The sequence below is a fragment of the Lutjanus erythropterus genome, chromosome 2, assembly GCF_056507025.1.
Source record: "Lutjanus erythropterus isolate fLutEry1 chromosome 2, fLutEry1.hap2, whole genome shotgun sequence".
NCBI lineage: Eukaryota > Metazoa > Chordata > Actinopteri > Lutjaniformes > Lutjanidae > Lutjanus > Lutjanus erythropterus.
The window spans coordinates 46,327,744-46,351,153 of NC_139318.1; the positions used below are offsets into that span (position 1 = coordinate 46,327,744).

A 23,410-nucleotide genomic window follows, 5' to 3' on the forward strand; every position below is an offset into this window, starting at 1 on the left:
CTGCTGAGACCTCTGTGTACATCCATGGTGAGATTCTTCCTATTAGTATTTTTATTATAAGTAAGTTGAGTGAAAAATTAAATTGATAAAGAATACTGGTTCATCAATCAACAGTCAAAATCACAGGATTAAATAAACCACATTAATGTTTCTGTTCAATCTGATCAAGAGACCAAAATTATCACCAACCACCAAACAAATGCAGATAAAATATTAAAGTAACTGACAGATTTGTTTCACTCATTGGTTAAAAACACAACATTAATCTATTGAGTTTCTGGTAAAATCTGAATATTCACTAAATATTTAGCCGGTGGACAAAAAGTAAATTTTGGATCCTGGTCTGAACGCAGCTTTCAGGAACATGAACATCATGAATCATTTCATCAGTTTTGTGCAGCGTGACACAAGTTATTCCATATTGTAACATAAAAAGCAGATGTTGATATCCAGCTGTGGTCAGCACTTCTTCACTGCCGTACATGGACTGAAGGTCAGTCCTGATCACAGTCTCCTCTGTTGTATTTGACCTTGTTATATGTTGGTATATATGTGGTTAATAAGTGAAGATTTCTGCATCACCAAATGAAAATGAGTTCCAGCACAAACTGATTCTTCCACACAGTTGATCTTGTTGTTAGAAATATGAGCACATACTAACTACCAGGTGTAACTGTGGAGTCGCTGATTGAACCAACTGACAAAACTAGTTTGATCCAGAAAACACAACATATGAGCTGCTGAGTGAGTAGAAGAGGTCAGAGAAAATGATGAGACATGACACTGGTGTCAAATGAGTTCAAGTGTGAAAGCTTCACTTGTCAAACTATGATCAGTGATAATGACAACATGAATCATCAAACATCATCACAGATTTTAACACATGGAAAAACTTTAAATTAACTTTACGTCAACTAAAACGTTGATCAGTGTTTCCTAAAGTGCAAGACGACGTCCTCAAGTGTCTTACTTTGTCCAAAACTCAAAGATATTCAGTTCACTGTCACAGAAACCAGAAAATATTCATATTTAAGAAGCTTGTAAAGTTGGGCTAGGGGATGAGGGGTGCGACATTAAATTTACCCGGGAGAAAAAGGAAGGAAGGAGAACTGAGACAAAAATGTAAACAAAAGTTTTTATTAATAAAGTGTGTCAAATTAAGTTAACTAATTAAACTAACAAAAGGGTTAAGTTAACTTACAAAATTTAACAACACACACTCACAAAAGAGAAGTGTCCATGTTAGCCAGGGAGGCTAACATGGACACAACACAGAAAACGAGGGCCTTTGCTAGCTGGCAGGACTAGCAAAGCACATGGGGGCGCCCAGACAAGTGCCCTTGCCAACTGTGGAGGTAAACAAGGCACATGAAACACAAAGACAAGTGACTTCACTAGCTGAAAGCGCTAGCAAAGCACTTGTCAACCGCCACAAGTAGTCTAACCTGCTGCTGCAGGATTAGACTACAGACTAGCACACTGTAGTCTGCCAAATGGCCCACTGGCCCTGACTGGCTGCACGCTCCAGGTTTTTAAGCACCAGGTCCTGATTGCAGAGCAGCTGCACCTGATGCCAATCACTGCAACCTGCAAGGGGGGGAGGGGCAGAACCTGAGCACAGGAGGGCACAGCACCACACAGACACTGTGGCACGTAACAAAGCTGAAATCAGAAATTTTGATTTCTTTTTCTTTTTCTTAGAAGATACTCAAACCAATTAATTAGTCATCAAAGTATTTTGCAATTCATTTAATAGTTAATTAATCATCACAGCTTTAATGAAAACATGAAGACGAGGACAATTTAGAGACTGAAGTCATTAGAATCAGAGACATTTCTGTTCCACAAGTGAAAAGACAAAATGTTGTGAAAGTGAAGAATTATTGTTCCACATGTTCCACCAAAATCCAGCGAGGCTCTCTGAAGGTTTGATTATCTGTAGTTGTATAGATTAGATAGAGAACTTTATTAATCCCAATGAGAAAGTGCAGCAGCAAAGTTCCACATGAATCACATAAGAAACAACATAAAGACACTGTCACAGGCCGACTGTGAGACTGAGACACAAACAGGAGACACACAAACAAACACATGTTCTCAATGTGGAAAGTCAGTAGTGTCTGGAGTGGATGAGTGAAAATGTGCTGCTGGATGTTTTGCTGTAAAAACAAAGAAAAGGAAAGCAAAGACACGACACAGAGGTGTCCAGGTGTGTCCATGCTGCTGATGAACCTCCCAACAGGTCTGCAGCCCTGGAGACAGAAAGCACAGCAACAGCAGAGTCGACCAATCAGAGGAGCCCAAACAACACTCAGACATGGAGAGAAGATTTTAGTCAGTCAGGATTTTATCATTTTATTGAACTGAACTAGAAACTGAAGTGAAAGTAAAAACTAGGAGCAGACTTTAACTCTAAATATATACAGAGATAGTTCCTGGAAATAATCTGATACCATGGAGGCACATAAAGGATTTGAACTGGAGTTTTTACTGTTTTAAACTTGGAATTAGTGCTAAAATCAGTTTTGATTATCAGTTCTTATTCAGGTTGTAGCTCCAAGTTTCAAACATGAATGATGATTTTCTAGTTGTAGTAATTGTGAGTATTAAAGCAGCATGTATGTGGAGAGATGTGAAACTGTGTCTCAGTCTGTATGTGAACAAGAATCTCTAAATATTCTTTATATCCTTTTATTAATGAGTTTAAAGTCTATTTATCTTTAAGAGCGTCATGCTGCATAAATCCAGACTGTGTATCTCTCCTCTCATTGTGCTCCAATAACTGTAGAGTCGACCCTCCACCAAGAAGCTCATCATGATTTTAATCTGGACGTCACTGAGCAGCAGTCAGTGGTGGAAGAACAACTCACAAAGTAAAAGTCCTGCATTTAAAAGTCCACTTGAGTAAAAGTACAGAAGTATCAGAGTTACTCATGTTTTGTTGTAATATCAAAGTAATTAGTTACTATATGTCTGATAAATGTAGGAGAGTAAAAAGTAAAAACAAAAATACCAGAAGAAGTATAAAGTAGGGTTAAATGTAAATACTCATGTAAAGTACATCAGATTTGTAGTTTTCCAGCTCAGTGAATCAAAGTTATCTGAGCTGCATGTTAAGATGAAAGGATGGACAGACAGATGGACTGTATTGATGACAGATTGAGAAATTCCTGAAACTGTGATAAAGTAAAGACGTGTTTCTAAGACGTAATCCAGAGTCCATGGTGTCCTGGGCTCAGTGTGTAGAGAACCTCGGCTGTAGACAGATTGTCACACACATTTGCAGATGTCAGACACAGCAGCAGTTTAACAACAGTCACATGTAAACAGGCTGAAGTGGAGGTGGCAGGACAGTGATTCAAACAGTCTTCATACTGATGAGCAGCACGTCTCAGAAACAGGACCATGCTACAACATCACCCTCCTCACTACTGTGAGCAAAACCAAAACCAACCTCTGAGCTGTGAAGACAAGCAGGAGGAAACTGGACATAAGATCCAAGCTGACATCACTGTTCCTGCTGAGATTCATCCCAGTGGGGTTTGAATCTGCAGGAACATCAACACCTTTAGTTGTTCTTTGTGTGGACTGTGAGCTCCAATCTGCTGTTTATCATCTGCACTTACATTCTCACTCTGACACTAACTTTATCTTCTCTGTTTCAGGGTCATACACTGGATGGATTGTTGGTGGTGTAGTTGCTGCAGTTCTTCTTCTCATTGTTGTTGTTCTTCTAGCTGTGATACTGTACAAATATTATAAGAAAGGTAAGTTTGAATAATTTATTTTATCAACATATTCATGATGAACAGACAACACAACACATTCTTTATGTTTCTCATGTTTAGAGTCTTGACAGATGATTTATTTTCTCATTAATCATTCTGTTCATATTTACAACCAGATTATGATGAAATCATTTGGGATTTTCTGAAATATAACTATGTGAATTAGAAGTGTCGGAGTCCAACCACAGTACGTGTGAGTAGGGCTGGGACGATCACCGATCAAATCATATATTGGCGATTGGAAGGTTGCCAGGCGATTTGCTGTTTATCAAGGCAATTTTGAAAAAAAACGGCACTCTACTGTGCATTAAGAGATGTTTCTGGAGGAAATACATGACTGTTAGAGAAGCCCTGTTTACAAACAGACCTACAATCCACATTCTCTCTTCTCTCCTCTCCTCTCAGCACAGGGTACACTGTCAGCCCTGTGACAGTGACAGGGCGCATCTCTTTGATTCGAACTGACACAGCCCGTTTGCTCATGCTTCGGGGTCGTTCAACAGAGTAGGCTAATTGCAAATAAATATTGTTTTAATGTGTAACTACTGAAATGTTCACACAAGGGCTTTCATAAATTCCTACAGTGTTGCGGCACTGCCGCCTTTGCAGGTTAAAAGTTAATGACAGCGACTTGAAGTGAGGAGGAGCAACACGTCTCCGGCTTGTCAGCGCAGTGGTGTCACTCACTTTTGCATGTGATGCAAAACATTAAAAATAACGTCATTATAACAAAAAGTATAAACCTGCAGTGCTTGAAATGCTAGCTTGAGGGATTGGGAGTTTTGTGGCTTCAGCAGGATGATGAAGACGAAGGTGCGCAAATAAATTGGTTGTCTGAATATTTTTCACGGACACACATTTGTTGCATATTTTGCAGATAGGCTTTGTTGTGTCCGTCGGCTCACCTCTGGCACCTGGGATAAACCCAAAAAACTCACAAATTGGAGATGTGGCGTTTTTCTTTGCCACCAAAGCCACAGCAGTGTCAGTGTTGGCAGCCATGATGACTGGTAGCGATCAACATAAGACATGTGCCAAGGACACGTGTCGCCCCTGCCCCCTTGCCAATTTAATCGTGTATTGGCAATCTAGAGCAATGACAATCTACAATTTGAAATTTAGAGGCAATCACACAGCCCTACGTGTGAGTCACAATCACCTTCTCAAACCCAACCTGTATTTGTATTTTTTATTTGTATTATTTTATAGTAAATAATTTTTTTTATATTTTTATTGTATTATTGTATTGTATTTTTTTGTATTTGTATTTATATGACAGTATCGTCTCTTCAAGAGTTAAAATGCGAAGACAACATCAACACAAAACACAAAATTGTTGAATCATTTTAATATTTTGTTCAGTTGTTGGTTGAAGGACAGACGATGTTGATTAGTTTGAAGGCTTTTCTCCACAGTCAAGTCATATTTTACTGGTAAGAGAAATACTGACTGTGTTTAGTTGTTCAACAAGCTGTTTGACTGTGACTTGTCCTCAACTGCTACCGCCGCCATCATGTCACGGAGCGATACTAGGAAAACCACGCCCACTGGGGGAACAGAAAAGCGCTGTAATGTTGTATTTGCGCATATATGTTCAAACATCCTCATCCTAATAAATAAATAAATGAAGTAGGAGAGGAGAGGAAAAAATCAATTAAAAAAAGGGGGGTGGGGTAATAATATAAGTCAAAAAGAGGGGGAATCAACAAATTAATTAATTTTTAAAAAATACATATGCATACATATGGAGTGCAAAGGAGACAGCAGGTGCGTTCCAGATGATCCAGGCCTGCGCAGAATCGATCAGCAGTGATCGCTGCACAATGCATGCTGGTTAGATTTGTGTCCGACTTGATCCCGACTTGCTCTGATGTCACGCACACGTGGGCAACGCTAAGCTCACAAGATCGAGGCAGCCGCAGTTTGTAGAACCAGGCGCCACAGTCGCTCTCCACCGACTACAAACGCCTGGCTGTCACCTGATTGATGAGCTGACAGGCTCTGATTGGCTCTTAATTTTGACAACAAACACCACATGTTGTATATAATACTACTTTACTAACTGTAATATTTAACGCTGGATATATTATTCTGATGTTGTGCGATGAAGTTTTAATCTGTCAACAAGCAGATTAAGTTTTTTTATATGTGACTTATCAGAAAAACAGTTTCAAAGTGCTGATGTGACGTCAGTGTCACTTCCTGTATTTTCTCTTAAGTCTGCTGGAAACTGTCCAACTTGACTGCAGTTTTTTGTCTCCACCTCCTGCTGTGGCCGCCTGATCTCGTTTAGTCTCCAGGCGAGATGCAGTTCATCTCGAACGCACCTAATGAGACTATCTGAGTTACACTCACATATATATATTTTAAGGTGTGTGTGTGTGTGTGTGTGTGTGTGTGTGTTCATGAGGTGGGGGTGGGGGGCAGATGCTAGACCCAACCATCAAGAGAGTAGACCTGAGTCCCTGTTGTGGCAGTAATGTGACAGAGGCGGGCCGAGACCCCCAAACCCAAGAGACAGGGTCTTGACTGGAATTAGAATATAATAGGAGAGAATGGTGAGGCTGGTTAGTGGGCAACAACCAGACCCTCAGTTGGGGGTCTGCCCATATTATTCAGTACTTTTTCCCCTCTCCTTTCTTTCTCTTTTCTTTTTTTTGTCATCTTTATTTTAATTTTTAGTTATTTATTAGAGATGCACTGATCGACCGGGTCAGAGACCAGAACCCTGACCGGTGACCGGATGGTCAGCGCCACATATCCGGTTCTATGCCCGTCATTGTCAAACACATGCTGTGCATGATGGTCACGTCAGGCCTGCAGCACACATTAAGTGTAATGTCACACCCACCACAGCACTGATCACAGCAGCACACACTCAGACACTCAGACTCAGACATGAAGTCAGTGTCAGCGACAGACTTCAAGAACAAGACTGACAGTCTACAACGAGACAGAGCAGCTGACGGTGTCACCAAACAGCAGCTTCTAGCTCTTCATGCTAATGTTAGCCAGCAGCAGACTGCTGTTCACAGACTGACAGTTAAAATCTCACCTCCTGTTCTGGCTGAAGAATAAACAACCTGTGATAACTTACATTGTCACCAACGCACACTGTTGCAACAAAGAACAAAGATGGCAGAACTGAGAAGCCGAGTGAAGGTAATGAACTGTTCACTCCGTTGAAAAGTCTTTTCACAAGTTGTGTGCACGCGCACTAAGTCTCAGGCAGAGTAGGAGTGGCGTGCCATGACGTCAATCGTCCTCTAGCAGGGGATTTTATACAGTTCGTGTGTGTGTTGTTTCATTGTGTGTATTTAAGTAAAGAAAAGAAAGGAAGATGGAGGAAGAAGATAAATAAACAAATAAATAAAATAAGGGATTTTTTTTTACAGATTGCAGATATATAAATGGGTAACTATGCAACAACATATACAGAAATTTTAATAATAATTAACAGTCTTATAAATACATTATTAGGGAAATTGTGTAATGTAGGAATAAATCAGGGAGGAGAAGAAAAACTAAGAACTATAATAACATCAATAACAATAATAAAAATAATAATAATGAATAAGGGCTGCCCCCCTTATTCATAATAGAGATGGTAAATTCAGAAGCATATGGACAGATGAATAATTAATTAATTAATGTTTATGTCTGTACAGAAAGAAATGATTATGATCGCGGGTCCTGTTGTGATGTACGTGGCTTTGGTTTATTGATCGTATTATTAAAGTTGAGATAGGTGCAGAATATATCCCAGGTTTCATTAAAGGCTGATAAATCATTGTTTTTGTTTCTCTGTAAGAGAGTTTCGCCAGTGATTGATGTGAATGTAGTTTTTGGATTTCCAGTTTTGGAAGATTATTTTCTTGGTGACAGAGAAATTAGCAGTGGGTTGTAGTATTTGGTTGGGGGAGTTCCTTGTGCAGTATTTCCCAGCAGACAAAGTGATGAGGACAATGGGACTCTGCGGCCCAAGATGATGGAGAGATTCTCAGAGACTGCTGTCCAAAAGGAGTGAACTGGTTGACAGACCCAAGTGTCATGCAAATAATCATCTGTGCTCCCCAGTATGCACTGTGAGCAGGTGTCTGTGTCTGACAATCCCATTTTAAACGTTTTACTCTGAGTGACGTGGGTTCTGTGGTTTTATATTGTATAAGTTGCAAATGTGTGTGTGTGGTTATAGAGAAGATGTTTTTATTGATTTGTATCCAGAAGTCAGGGTTGGGAGACACAGAGAAGTCATTTTCCCATTTTGTGATTGGGAGACTTATGGAAGTGTCTGAGATGGACATAAGCTTATAAAGTGTTTTTTTTAATTGTATTGTTTGTGTGTGCATGTATTGTTTTATTATTTCAGTGGAATGTCAGTTTCTTGAGCTGCCAGAGGTACTTTAGTGATCTATTGTGGGGTTGATAACAGTATTGAAGTCACCAGCTAATATGATATTTGTTGAGTCATGTAGTAAGTAAAAGAAATTATGAAAGAAAGCAGCGTCGTCACTGTTGGGCCTGTAGATGTTAGTGAGTGTGAATGTTGTTTGATTAATAGACGCATTAATAATGATAAACTTCCCGTCTGGGTCAATGATGGATGTGTTGTGGATAAATGGAATAGTTTTACTTACTAAGACTGAAACACCTCTTTGTTTACTGTTGTATGTTGATGAAAATATTTTATCATATTGTTTAATTTTAAGATATTGTAATTCTGAGTTTCTGTTTCTTGTATGAAACATATATCAGCCTTTAATTTGATGAGATGATTAATTATTTTAATTCTTTTAGATTGATGACGGATGCCACGTACATTCCATGTGATGAAGTTAAGTGTTTGAATGATTACATGTTAAGTTGTCTTTGAGTGAAAGTTGAGAGTATGGAGATGGAGTGTGTGTGTGTGTGTGTGTGTGTGTGTGTGTGCGTGTGTGTGTGTGTGTGTGTGTGTGTGTGTTTGTGTTTGTGTGTGAGTGTGTGTGTGTGTGTGTGTGTGTGTGTGTGTGTGTGTGTGTGTGTGTGTGTGTGTGTGTGTGTGTGTGTGTAGGAGGAGTAGGAGAGAGACAGACAGGGATAGTATTGATGTTTGTTCATATCAACATTCTGTAATACAACATAAACTGCCAACATGTGACTGAATATCAATATCATGGCTGAAACACAGAACATGAAGGACAAAGATTGTGACAAAAACATACACAATACATGAACAAAGGAAACAAGGGACACTGCTGAGAGCCTTACTGGGATCACAGTTTCCTTGAGCAGAGGAGCGGGTCGGGCAGGAGGTCTGTAATACTCTAAACAGAGTAATTATGATGTAAGAGTGATTATTCAATAATGATTATTCAATAATCAGACCTTATGGTTCATTTTGGTTTATTTTTAGATCGTTTTTTTTTTTCTTCCTTTTTTTTTGTAGGTTAGGGTTAGGTGATTTTTGTGCTCCTGAATAACAGTCCGTCAATATGAAGTCTGCCGACTACCAGTGATGCACCTTTGTTGTTTTTCCTGTTTTCTTTTAAGATTGGGTATAGTATTTTCTGGCGTTCGTTTATCTCTCGTGGGTATTGATCATTGAGACGAAATGTGGTGCCTTTTAGTTCCTTTCCCTCGCTTTGGACCAGTTCCTTTTGCTGAAAATGTTCGATTTTGGCTGTGATGGAATGAAGTGGATTGGTGACTCTCTCACAGCAGGGTAGTAAGGAGGCTCTGACAGATGTGTTTTCTGACTCTTTGACTGTAACCCATCCAGGACCGACACAAACCAGTCTCATGTGTAAATGTGCTGCCAACTTCAGATAGTTTGTCAAATCTGAGACGTCTTTTAAATCAGTCTAATAAACAGTCACATGTTTCAGTTTTTTCTCAGTATCACCTGCATGTTAACTTGATATCAAACAAGAACTTTTAGGACTTTTAGATTATAAAAGGGAAAACATCGGAGGTGAGTCCTGATTGTTGTTGTGTCACTTCCTGCCTCTCATAGATTCATTAATAGAACTGAGTGTTACAATCACTAATCCCTCATTGTGAGTGTGTGAATTGGCTCCACAGGTCTGATGTCAGTCAGAAAAACTTCAATCTTAATTCAAACTGAAGATAATTAAATGTGTCTGAATCACTGTGCTGAACTGACTGGGATCATTCTTCTGTGTGTTGGACTGATTACACATCACTTACAAACCAGAGACTTTTACAATAAAGAAACATGTTTTTACTTTCTGTAAATTTAAATGATACAGACAAGAAGGTTTTTAAAATGTAACAACTGTGACTAGAAATTATATTTTATGTGTATTTTCAACAAGTGTGTGACACGTCTGGATGAGTAATATGGGTTATCAATAATATCTATATATTTTTAGACTATTCAGTGATATATAATATATATCTTGATATACACATTTCTCTAAAATAACATACCATAAATTCTCAGATACTGCAAACATGATGATCATATAGAATATGATGTATTAGGGCTGAGTGATACAGACAAAAACAAACAACACAATATATTTGAACAAATACCTTCATTGATATTATCAGGATGATTATTGGTGTTTTCACAAAATATTAACACAGTGAGATTTTTGATCAATAATCATCAGTAATGTGGATATAAAGGTTTAACACAGATAATAGAAGAGCTTGAACAGTCTGGTAAGTTTAGACAATTAAATCTGTTAACTGTAATTCAGCCTTTAAAACCAGGAAAAGACAAAACTTCTGACATATCAAGATATAAAGATATCTCAAATCATAATATCAGTATAATCTTGATATATTGTTCAGTTCCACCTAAAAAATGAGTTACCTGCACTAAAATCAATGCAGTATATTGATCAGTGTGTATTTTATCTTTAATGATTCTTTGACGTGTAGAAAACCACATTACAAACTACATCCACTCAGTTACCAGTTAATGAGGTTCACCTGTCAACAGCTCTGTAATAAATCCTACTGTCATCAAGTTATAATGTTCACTTTGGTTAAAACTATTTAAGAGAAAAGTTTATGGTCATTTTGGAGGCTGTAGTTTGAGCTGCTGCTGAATTTTATTAATAATAGTAACTTTATTTATTGCATCTTTTCAAAAGTTACAAAGTGCAGAATATTAAAACAAAGTTTCAGTTAGAAAAGTATTTCAAATAAAAATATGTAAAGTGAGTTAAACAGGCAGACGAATAAATGAGTAACAACCAAAATAAAATAAATATAAAAGCATCTGAATCAGGAGTAGAATGAGTTAAAAGCAACTTTATACAAATGTGTGTTTATATGTTGTGTTGTTGTATGTTTGTTTGTTTCACTCAGTTTTATCCTCATTGATTTATAATTATCACTTAATTTGTTGTAAAAATAAAGTACACTCTGATGAAATCTGTCACAAGCTTCTAACTGAAGGAGTTACACACCACTGAAGACTCTGTTTCATATTTTATGGCACATTATTTATTACAACAAGCAGAAAATTTCATGATTTATTTTAAAGACAATGTTTTTTCCTCCATATTTAGAAGATTTGTCCAAACCTCAGTCACATTACAACATGTGATTGACATGAACTTTTCTGTTTCTCTCTGTTCCTGTTTTTCTCTTAAACATGCTGTAATCCACATACAAGAGATGTGATGAAGGAAAAACATCACAATATAACATGTAAAATGTCCCTGTTTGTTCTCTGTGTTCACAGTTGCATCTCCACCAGACATCATGACAGGTAATCAATGAAAGAACAAGGACAAAAAAAACTGTCACAAACACACTGAACCAAAAAATAAATACAAATGAACAAAAAGGTTCCAAAACAACAAGAACAAAATTATATCGACGCAAGAATCATCACTTTTATTCCTGTTTTTTAATCCTCATTCACAAGCAGATGAGGGATGAACAAAAAATCCAAGTATTATGTGTCTAATCATGTAAATGTTCTTTATAAGTTACAGTTTCTATTATGTTCACAGGTGCAGCTTTAAGGCTGACTGTCATGACATTTAAAACAGATGACGGGATCCTGCTGCAGTGTGTTGTTCAAGGAGCTTCTCCAAAACCTAAACTAGAGTTGAAGGACAGTTCTGGAAACATCCTTTGTGCTGAAGAACCACAGGTCACAGAGAAAGGAGGCAAATACTACATCACTCTCAACAGAACTGTGACGGAGACTGGCAGATATCACTGTGTCGTCAAACAGGAGGGAATCAACCATCAGGTTTCTGAAGAGATCTCTGTGAAAATCCCTGGTGAGATTCTTCATATTTGTGATTTAATCTTTAAATAATTTAAAAACATTTAATGTGTTCAGACTGAACACAAAGTGAATCAGCTCAAAGAAAACTGATGAAGACACGTCATGTCGAAAATGTTTCAAAATGAGTGAAAAATTTAATTTATAAAAATGTGACACTGGTTCATCATCAACAGTCAAATTCACAGGATTAAATAAACCACATTAATGTTTCTGTTCAATCTGATCAAGAGACCAAAATTATCACCAACCACCAAACAAATACTGATAAAATATTAAAGTAAGTGACAGATTTGTTTCACTCATCAGTTAAAAACACAACATTAATCTATTGAGTTTCTGGTCAAATCTGATTATTCACTAAATATTTATAAATTAATTTTTAACAAACGATATGATCAGTTTTCTGTTCTGGCAGCATGAGACTGATCATATGTGTCTAATATGAGTTTATCACTGAGACTCAGTTAAAACCTGAAAACACAATGACTGCACACACTTTTAAAACCTGAACATTTTAATAATTTAGTTTTATAGAAAAGATTGTTTTACTTATCCCTCATGTTATTTTCTGTTTCTTTCTGTTCCTCATGTTTCTCTTAAACACACTTTAATCCTCATTTACAGGCAGAGAAGAAAATGAACAAAAACATTAAAATGTTAAATTTATAATCCTGTAATTGTTCTTTATAACTGATGTGTCACTTTTTGTTTGTTTACTCAGTGTTCACAGATCCAGAGCCACCTGAAGGTGAGATTATTCCTCATCTTATTTTTGTTGATTATTTTCTTGATTGATCAATTCATTGTTCAGTCTATAAAATGTCAGAAAATGGTGAAAAATGTTGATCAGTGTTTCCTAAAGTCCAAGACAACGTCCTCTAATATCTTGTTTTGTCCCAAACCCAAAAATATTCAGTTTACTGTCAGAGAGGAGAGAAGAAACCAGAAAATATTTATATTTAAGAAGCTGAAATCAGAAAACTTTGACCTTTTTCTAAAAAAAATGGCTCAAACCAATTAATTAGTTATCAGTGTAGTTAAATATTAATTTTAAAGTTAACAACTAATCAATTAATCATCGGTGCTTTAATGAAAACATGAAGACGATTTAGAGACTGAAGTCATTAGAATCAGAGACATTTCTGTTCCACAAGTGAAAAGAAAATATGTTGTGAAAGTGAAGAATTATTGTTCCACATGTTCCACCAAAATCCAGCGAGGCTCTCTGAAGGTTTGATTATCTGTAGTTGTATAGATTAGATAGAGAACTTTATTAATCCCAATGAGAAAGTGCAGCAGCAAAGTTCCACATGAATCACATAAGAAACAACATAAAGACACTGTCACAGGCCGACTGTGAGACTGAGACACAAACAGGAGACACACAAACAAACACATGTTCTCAATGTGGAAAGTCAGTTGTGTCGGGAGTGGATGAGTGAAAATGTGCCGCTGGATGTTTTGCTGTAAAAACAAAGAAAAGGAAAGCAAAGACACGACACAGAGGTGTCCAGGTGTGTCCATGCTGCTGATGAACCTCCCAACAGGTCTGCAGCCCTGGAGACAGAAAGCACAGCAACAGCAGAGTCGACCAATCAGAGGAGCCCAAACAACACTCAGACATGGAGAGAAGATTTTAGTCAGTCAGGATTTTATCATTTTATTGAACTGAACTAGAAACTGAAGTGAAAGTAAAAACTAGGAGCAGACTTTAACTCTAAATATATACAGAGATAGTTCCTGGAAATAATCTGATACCATGGAGGCACATAAAGGATTTGAACTGGAGTTTTTACTGGACAGTTTAAACTTGGAATTAATACCACTGTATTACAGATATACAAATATTGATATGAATGTTTATTTAGTTGTTTGTTTGTTTCACATGGACAAATAGAAAAAGAAAAGACATGTAGGAAATATAAAAGTGAGGACGGACAGAAACCTGGAAAGGATTATATGAAGATCAAAAAAGACTCAAAAGTTAAAATGCAAACAATACAAAATCATTTTAATAAAAGTGTTGAGATTTTCATGTATAAAATGTGTTCAATTATAGTTAAAAAAATCTAATCTACATAGTTAAAAATACAAAGTTTCTTTCCACTGCTTGAGATGGACGTTGTGAGTTTAGAATAATTTGTTCTGTTAGAAAATAATTTTAAAATATTATTTGAAATATGTTTTCTAAGATCTTAACAGTTTTCTCTGTCACTCTAAAGTAATAAAGTCACACTGTGTTGCTGTTATGATGTTTATATAAGTTGATCATATGTTTTGTGACACAAGAGGTTCAGGAGCTTTTATGAGTTTATGATTCAGATTTTATAATACCTTGTTATATTAGTTTTATATAATAGAAATTATTGTTGACATGTCAGACAACAAATTTTATGTGAAATCATTTCAAGACAACAAAAATTGTTGTGTTAAATTCTTTCTGTTCCTCTATTTTTCATTTAGATCCTCATTAGTTTCCACAAAGTGTCGCTAGTCTTCCTGGAGTCACACAAAAACAAGAAGAATAAAAAAGACATCAGTTTAAAATCACACTGTATCAATAAAACTAATAAATGAAATATAAACCAAATATTAAGATTAAAAAACAGTGAAGTGACACACATGAAACAATAAATAGTAGCAATGTTTAATGTCAGCAAAACAAAACTGTCACAAACACACTGAACCAAAAAATAAATAAAAATGAACAAAAAGGTTCCAAAACAACAAGAACAAAATTACATCTATGCAAGAATCATCACTTTTATTCCTGTTTTTTTAATCCTCATTTACAAGCAGATGAAGGATGAACAAAAAATCCAAGTATTATGTGTCTAATCATGTAAATGTTCTTTATATTATACTGTATATATTATGTTCACAGGTGGAGCTTCAGAGCTGTCTGTGAAGATACGTAAAACAGATGACTGGGCTGTGCTGTGGTGTGAAGCTCGAGGAGCTTCTCCAGAACCTGAACTAGAGTGGAAGGACAGTTCTGGAGAGATCGTTCGTACTAAAGAATCACAGGTCATAAAGGGAGGAGGCAAATACTTCATCATCCTCGAAACTACTGTGACCAAGACAGGAAACTATCGCTGTGTCGCCAAACAGGAGGGAATCGAAGATCAGACTAAAGCTGAGATCTTCGTGTTCATCCCTGGTGAGATTCTTTCTAGTCATCAAAATTTTAATTATTCATTTTCTGAGTCAGTTTGTGTTCAGATTGAAAAAGTAAACTGTGATGAAAACATCTGTACAAGTTGATCATATGTCTTTAATATGTTTATCATCGACAGTTAAAACCTGATGACACAATGACTGTACGCCTTTAAAAACCTGAGGTTTCAGATTTTGTGTCACATTTTTATATTATTTTAGTTTAATAGAAATTATTGCCTAGTTCTCATCCTACATGTTATTTTCTGTTTCTCTCTGTTCCTCTTTTTTTCATTAACAAAAAAAATGTTCATGCTGCCTCTAACAATATTTTGGAAACTCTTATCAAAGTACTTTATTGATTAATTTAATTGTTGACAACTAATCAATTAATCATCACAGCTTTAATGAAAACATGAAGACGAGGACGATTTAGAGACTGAAGTCATTAGAATCAGAGACATTTCTGTTCCACAAGTGAAAAGAAAAAATGTTGTGAAAGTGAAGAATTATTGTTCCACATGTTCCACCAAAATCCAGCGAGGCTCTCTGAAGGTTTGATTATCTGTAGTTGTATAGATTAGATAGAGAACTTTATTGATCCCAATGAGAAAGTGCAGCAGCAAAGTTCCACATGAATCACATAAGAAACAACATAAAGACACTGTCACAGGCCGACTGTGAGACTGAGACACAAACAGGAGACACACAAACAAACACATGTTCTCAATGTGGAAAGTCAGTAGAAAACTCTTTACTTTTATCAACTTCATCATTTACTTTAAATGCAGTTTTGAAATGAACAGATTAAAAACTTCTGTGTCTCAGTTCTCATTCAGTCGAAGCTTCAAGTTTCCAACATTAATTATCTTTTTATAATTGTAGTAATTCTGACTGTTAAACCAACAGAAACTGATGAGAGAATTTATTTGAATTTTATGATGAAGGAAGAATTCAAATTCAGAAATAATGACCAAAACTGTTGTTTCACAACAAAATAAAAGATCAAACTCTTAAACAGTTTCCAAAATAAGATAAAGATTCCACTTGATGGTTAAAAAAGAATAATTATATAATGTTGAAGAAGAATCTCTAAATATTCATTAGATATGTAAATGTGTAAAAAAAAAGTACAAGTAAAAGTCCACTTGAGTAAAAGTACAGAAGTACCAGAGTTACTCATGTTTTGTTGTAATATCAAAGTAATTAGTTACTATATATGTCTGATAAATGTAGGAGAGTAAAAAGTAAAAACAAAAATACCAGAAGAAGTATAAAGTAGGGTTAAATGTAAATACTCATGTAAAGTCCATCAGATTTGTAGTTTTCCAGCTCAGTGAATCAAAGTTATCTGAGCTGCATGTTAAGATGAAAGGATGGACAGACAGATGGACTGTATTGATGACAGATTGATAAATTCCTGAAACTGTGATAAAGTAAAGACGTGTTTCTAAGACGTAATCCAGAGTCCATGGTGTCCTGGGCTCAGTGTGTAGAGAACCTCGGCTGTAGACAGATTGTCACACACATTTGCAGATGTCAGACACAGCAGCAGTTTAACAACAGTCACATGTAAACAGGCTGAAGTGGAGGTGGCAGGACAGTGATTCAAACAGTCTTCATACTGATGAGCAGCACGTCTCAGAAACAGGACCATGCTACAACATCACCCTCCTCACTACTGTGAGCAAAACCAAAACCAACCTCTGAGCTGTGAAGACAAGCAGGAGGAAACTGGACATAAGATCCAAGCTGACATCACTGTTCCTGCTGAGATTCATCCCAGTGGGGTTTGAATCTGCAGGAACATCAACACCTTTAGTTGTTCTTTGTGTGGACTGTGAGCTCCAATCTGCTGTTTATCATCTGCATTTACATTCTCACTCTGACACCAACTTTATCTTCTCTGGTTCTGGGTTCTCCACTGGATTCTTTGTCGGTGCTGCAGGTGCTTGGGGAGGCTTCAAGAGGTGGTTCTGTTGGTGGTGCTGTAGCTTCTGCAACCGTTGCAAGAAAGGTAAGTTTAAATAATTTAACAAAAAACACATTCTTTTTATTTCTCATGTTTAGAGTCTTGACAGATGTTTTATTTTCTCATTAGGATCAAGTCATTTTGGGATTTTCTTGAATAAAACTGTTTTCTTTCCTGCAGATTCACAGATGGAGAGAAAAGGAGATGAAGAGGAACAAGTCGAGCTGAACAGGAACCATGATACAAGTGGAGTGTAGAAGTTAAATCTTTTAAAAGTCAATCTGAGTTTTAAACTCTGCTGGATTTTTTCTGCTCTTCACTTATTTCAGTCAGTTTAAGTGTTAAACCTGGTTTTAAGGTTAAAGTTAAACTTAGTTTCAGGTTGAGGTTTGGATTATGGTTGTGTTGAGGCAGACAGTTGTGATGCTGAAAATGAAGGTTGTTTCAGTGATTAATATGCATGAAGCTCATCCTGCTTTCATATGGAAACTGTCCCGTCACCACGACAACAATCTGTGCCTCAACTTAACCAAGTGTCTTCATATACTGTCCTCAGAATGAGATCACCTGTCAACATCATGGACAGTAAGACAACAGCACAGCTGCCCCCTGAAATACTGAGCTAACTAACAATAAATATATAAAAATATAGAGTCATTACCATTATCTCACAGCACTCAGTGTTTAATAAATCAAAACATGTGCAAACAGTGTCCAAGGAAAAATTCAGGACACAATAAATCAAAGAAAAAAAGACATGAGGACGTCATGATTGAATATAATGAGTGATTTAGCAGAATGGTCCAACATCCATGTAAATATTCAGTGTGGTGATGAGGTCGGTTCTGTTCAGGTACTTTGATTTTATCAGACAGATTGGAGTTAACAAGGTGACAACAGAAGAGAACAAGTGGCCTTTAATGCTGACAGAACTGATTATTAATCAATCATTCTGTTCAATGACTATTCAATCAATAGTTTGTCTTGAATTCTGATTCAACTCTTGTTCAACTTTAAGAGAAAAGTTATTCACTAAACATATTTTTACTTTTATTGCTCATTAATGTTGTTGACTTTATTTTTATATTTTTATTTTTAATTCTGATTTATTTATGCATCTTATTTTTAATCTTCTGTAAATGTAGATTCATTCTGATGTCAGGTCAAAAAAAAACTGTCCTCTGGTCTGTTGTTGAGGACATTTAACTGTCGTACCTGCATGAATAGATAATCCTGTCCACATGTTGAAGTGTCCTTTAAACCTTTAAAGGGACAGTCCCCCTAAAAAATCAAAAATACATATTTCTGCTCTGGCCTGTAGTTTTATTTATCCATCAAGATAGTTTTGGTGTGAGTAGCAGAGTTTTGAAGATATCAGCCAAAGAGATGTCTGACTTCTCTGCAGTACAGTGAGACTAAATGACACTCAGCTTTTTAAAAAATGAAAAAAAAAACAGAATCTCTTTCCAGAAATGATGACCTGTTTTGTTTTGTTTTTTGTTTTTTTGTTTTTTTTTTTAAGATAATCCACAGACTTCGTTGTGAGCAGTTTTATGTTTGAACTACTTTCATTTTTACTAGAAAAAAAAAAAATAGGAGCTGTTACTGTACAGGAAGTTACATCCTTAGTTTGTGTCTTAAATTGTCTTTGTGTGTTTTAAAAGTTAATTTGTCATCAATCCAGAGGCCAAAGTTTTCATAATGAGGGACTTTTTCAATCAAAGTACATCTGAAGTGCAGATTTGAAGCCTGTTGTTGATTTGTTTACCTCCAGAGAAAAACATAAACTCAGTTTTATCTGTATTTCAGACACGTTGAATGTTTTGAAGTTCACATTGTGACGTATTAAATGATCATTGTAGATGATCAGTGGGTGATTGAATAAATACAAAAACATCAGACTTCACTGAACCAAAGACAGCTGTTACACTGGAGAATAATGTCATTATTCTGCAGCTGAAGTCAAATATAATGTGACTTGATTTTTAATTGTGTGTTTATATTTTCAGATTATTTGGGAAACGCCTGTCTTGTTTATTTCTTAAGGTAAACTGAGTTAAAACTAAACCAGTGAATCCTCCCTTCATGAAGGTTTAATGTTCAGTGAACCTAATAATCTGGACACTGAGTGTTTCCTCTTGTTTCCTGTGAGATTAAAGCTTCATGTGTGTTTATGTTGTTAACTGATTATATTCTTGTATCTTGTCATTTCAGGCAGCGCTGAATCATTTTTATACTTTTATGAGCTTGAATAAAACATTTAAAACTTTTCATTGTCACTGTGTTTTTATGTTTCTGTGTTCAAACTTTGATAAAAGAAATAAAAATGATTTTACTTTATTGGCTGGATTTTAAGACGATCCCTGTTTTGTAACAGTTGTTTTTTAAATAAAGATTTCTAGAGGATCAGAAACACTTTGAATGAAACAACATAGAAGATAAATCATCTTTACAACAAAACTTCTAACAAACAGTTTATCACACTAACAGCTGCATGAATGATAATTATAGCTGAACATTAATCACATAAATCATTTTGATCCTGATGATGCAGAAAGATTTTACATCTATTTAATATTTAGTATTTAGCTCCATTATTAGACAGTGATGGTGGAGAGATGTTACAAACATCTCCAGCTGGACTTGAAGCAGAGAGTTGTGGTTCATGTTTGACCTTTAACCTCTGAGCCTCAGAGCAGCTTCAGCTTTTATTCTCTTATTTGATCTCTGAATAACATGAGGAGACTTTTTAGACTGAATTAAATAAACAAATAAAACTACAGTTACCTCCTGTTGTCTGTTATTACAGAAAAATCTCCACACTTTAAACTGGCTGCAGGATTTCATCCAGATAAACTTTATCAGACATGAATTTTTTTTGTCCGTCACGTCTTCAGTCTCTACTTGTTCTTTTTATTTACAGTTATTTATAATTATTAAAAATACAAGAGAAAGTTTGTTTCATTGCTCTGACATCATTTTGAAGAATAAAGTTTATTGATTATCTATTTCATATCTTTGTCACTGAAAAAAATGTTGATGTATTTATTCTGTATCAGAGATTCTCACCTTGTTTTGCCTGGGAGCCACTTCATAAACAAATATTAATCATAGGGTTATTTATTAGATAAAATTAATAAACATGAGGCCCATAACTCATCTGTCTTTGAAATTCTTTATTTTCAAATTAACTGATTAATTAACTAAATTTATTGACAGATAAATCAGATATTTCACTGCATCCAACGCTTTATTAACTTTATTAAACATTAAACATAACTGGATCCTCCTCTATCATGTAATCACTGAAATGTTGATGATTCATAAACATGAACTGGTCATATCAGGGACAGAATTTATGAGATCAGAATTTCTCCTCAGCTGATAGCTGTCCTCTCAGCCTTCTCTGTTAATTTATCCCATCATACAACAGTGAGAGCTGCCCCTCCTTCCTGGAGAGAAACAATGTGAATCAATTTATTTTCACAGTGAATTAGAAAATGGTCAAACGGCCACCCAGAGTATCAACCAATGTATCAATATTGAAATATTTTTACTCCCTAATACTGGTATCAGCCCCAAAAATTCAGTATCCGTCAGGCCCTAATTTTGGTTTGCACTTCATGCACTTATGCAAAAAGGTGATTAAAAAATCAGAGGTGCAATGTGCTCTTGATGAGTTTGTTAATTTGTGTGATGAAGCAAAAGGTGTTCATGGTTCTTTGATGGGTTTGTTGCCTGATGATGAAAAAGACAAGTATGACATATGATTCAAAGCAAAAATGTTTGGTAATGATGAATTAATATCTGATGTGAAAAGATGGGTAAAATGTACTGAACAACATGCACTTAAGGGTGATGATAATGATGATGATGATGATGATGATGATGATGATGATGATGATGATGTGAATCCAAAAGACGGGGTTTCAAATGTTGCAAGCAAACACACAAGCAAAAAAAGTGCATGCAATGGAAAATCAAGCACTATGTCCTCTGCAAGAGTCAAAGCAGAGGCAGACAGAGCTGCACTGCCTGCCCGTGTTGCAGCTTTAAAGAAAACACATGCTTTGGAGGAACAACAGCAACAACTGAAAAGGAAGAGAAACTCTGCTAGCAGCATGCAGTGAATTCCTACCTGCAAAGGGAAAAAAGAAAGGAAGCAACTGCAAACAAGCTAAATCCTTTGGCAAAGTACAAACCTGAAAATCAGAACAAACTGCAGCAGAGTAAGAACTGGACACTACCAACAACTTATCCAGCAACAACTGTTATGCAGCCTCGGGAGGCTAGTCGGCACCAAACGGCTGAATCAAAGCAGCAGACCGACTCACAAATGCAGGGTTACCCTCACAACACGCAAGTGATGCACAGTCTCAATTTTTGCAACCCTCTTTGCATCATGTTAAACCAGTGGATGAAAGGCAGCATCCCCTGCTCACTGCCCGGTCTATGGATGAAATACAGCCTCCTCTTTTCAGTTCTCAGCCAGTGGATGAAAACAGTTTGGAGATATTTGTGCCATAATGCAAAGGCAAAATGAAATTACAGCAGCTCTTGTCCAACGAGAAAGTTTAATGGTGTTGTCAGCAAGAGACATTCTGATATTTGATGGGGATGAATATAAAATCTCCACTGCAGACAGTGAAGGTGCTAAAGAGCCAGTAGCGTGCAACGTCACAGAATCCCATAAAACCTGTGGTCATACAGGGGCCGGAAGTGATCGCTGTCTTCTTTCCATCCTGCCAGTCCAGGTCAAATCCATCAAAGGAGACTGGAGAGTGCAAACATATGCCTCTTTGGGAGGACATGTTGAGCGAGCAGTACAACCATGATCTCAATGAGAGAGCTACAGAGAAGGGGCTGTCAAGAGAAGACATCAAGTTCATGGAAACTGCGGAAAATTCTGCAACGCTTGAGGCTGGACACTATGGCCTGACATTGCCCTTTAGAAAGGACAATGTGTCTCTGCCCAGCAACTTCTCTGTGGTGAAGCAAAGGACACTTATCCTGAAGAGGAAGTTCCTGAGCAGCACCTCAGTGGCTTTAAGTTGTAGGCTGAGCCGCTATTTATTAAATCATTAATACAAACAAAATCATAGAGCCAGGAAGAATCTTTAAATAAGAGCACAGATCAGACGTCTTCACAGCTCGCTCACTTTATGAGTCAGAGATTCATTATCAAATATAATGAATCAAGGATCCGAATGAGTGAAAATGACATTATAACTTAAAGAGCAAGAGACTTTGACATGGTTTCATATAAATCACATAGAGACTGATTAACTTCTGAAAGTATCTTTAAGGATGATAAATAATGTTTAATTTCATTTTTAAAACAGACTGTGGAGGGTTTAGATGCAAAACTTTCGGAACTTTCAAACTCACAGACAGAAGCTTCCTAAAGCTTCAGACCTCATCAGTCACGTGATTTCTCAGAAACAAAGTGTGCAGGGAGCAGCGCGGGGTTGCCAGGTCTATGATTTTCCCGCAGAATTGTCCTATTTTTTAAATTGTTGTAGCTGTATGAAAATCTCGTCTACTTGTTGGGTGGACCTACTTTGCATGCATATTTAATCAACAGAGACTATAAATAGAAATACGTTTTTAAAGAAATGATTTTATTCATACCCAAATCCTACCAAACTGACACAAGATAAGCGCGTACTCACACAGACCTGGCAACCCTGGAGCAACGTTACAGCCAACTGACAGCCACAGACGTTAGTCGGACTGAAGTTCATGATAACATGATGGAAATAAGACTTAAATTAACGTTTTTGGAGAATCTGTTCCTGTGTTTGTGTCTGCTAACTGGACTCGGACAAGCAAACGGTAAGAAATGTTCACTTTACAGTTACGTAGCGTTAATCTGTCAGTGATAAATAGAAAACGTCTCTCATATTCATAATAGGGAAGTCATCAAATTAGTTTCACTTTAAAAATAAACATATCTGTGTATTAATACAGATTATTCTATAACAGCAGCTGATCCTCCACATACAGAGTCCTCCTGGTTCATTTGGTATCTATCATAATGTGAATTTGTCCTAAACTGAAAGTGTGCGTTATCTGATTAACATGGGTGGAAACAGGAAGTCAGTGAAGTTTACACACAAGAAAACACAAACTTTAAAGGTTTAGATAAAAAAAAAAAGACATTACAAACAGCGTTTCAACGTTGATTTTTAGTTGAAAACTGCGGTTGATATTTGATATTTGAACGTCTCTTAA

At 36.4% G+C, this 23,410-nt stretch overlaps 3 long non-coding RNA genes across 3 annotated transcripts in view; 2 read left to right on the forward strand and 1 right to left on the reverse strand.

The window, feature by feature from the left end:
- Positions 1 to 23,410, reverse strand: part of LOC146332319 (uncharacterized) — a 56,313-nt gene that overhangs the window by 13,023 nt on the left and 19,880 nt on the right. The window lies entirely within an intron of this gene.
- Positions 15,068 to 23,410, forward strand: part of LOC146332320 (uncharacterized) — a 122,994-nt gene continuing 114,651 nt past the window's right edge. The window contains exon 1 of the long non-coding RNA XR_014772231.1: positions 15,068 to 15,208. This is a non-coding gene — a long non-coding RNA (uncharacterized LOC146332320). The remainder of the gene's footprint in view (positions 15,209 to 23,410) is intronic.
- On the forward strand, positions 15,215 to 19,445 carry LOC146332321 (uncharacterized). The gene is made up of 2 exons (XR_014772232.1): positions 15,215 to 18,384; positions 18,453 to 19,445. It is a non-coding gene; the product is annotated as an uncharacterized LOC146332321 (long non-coding RNA).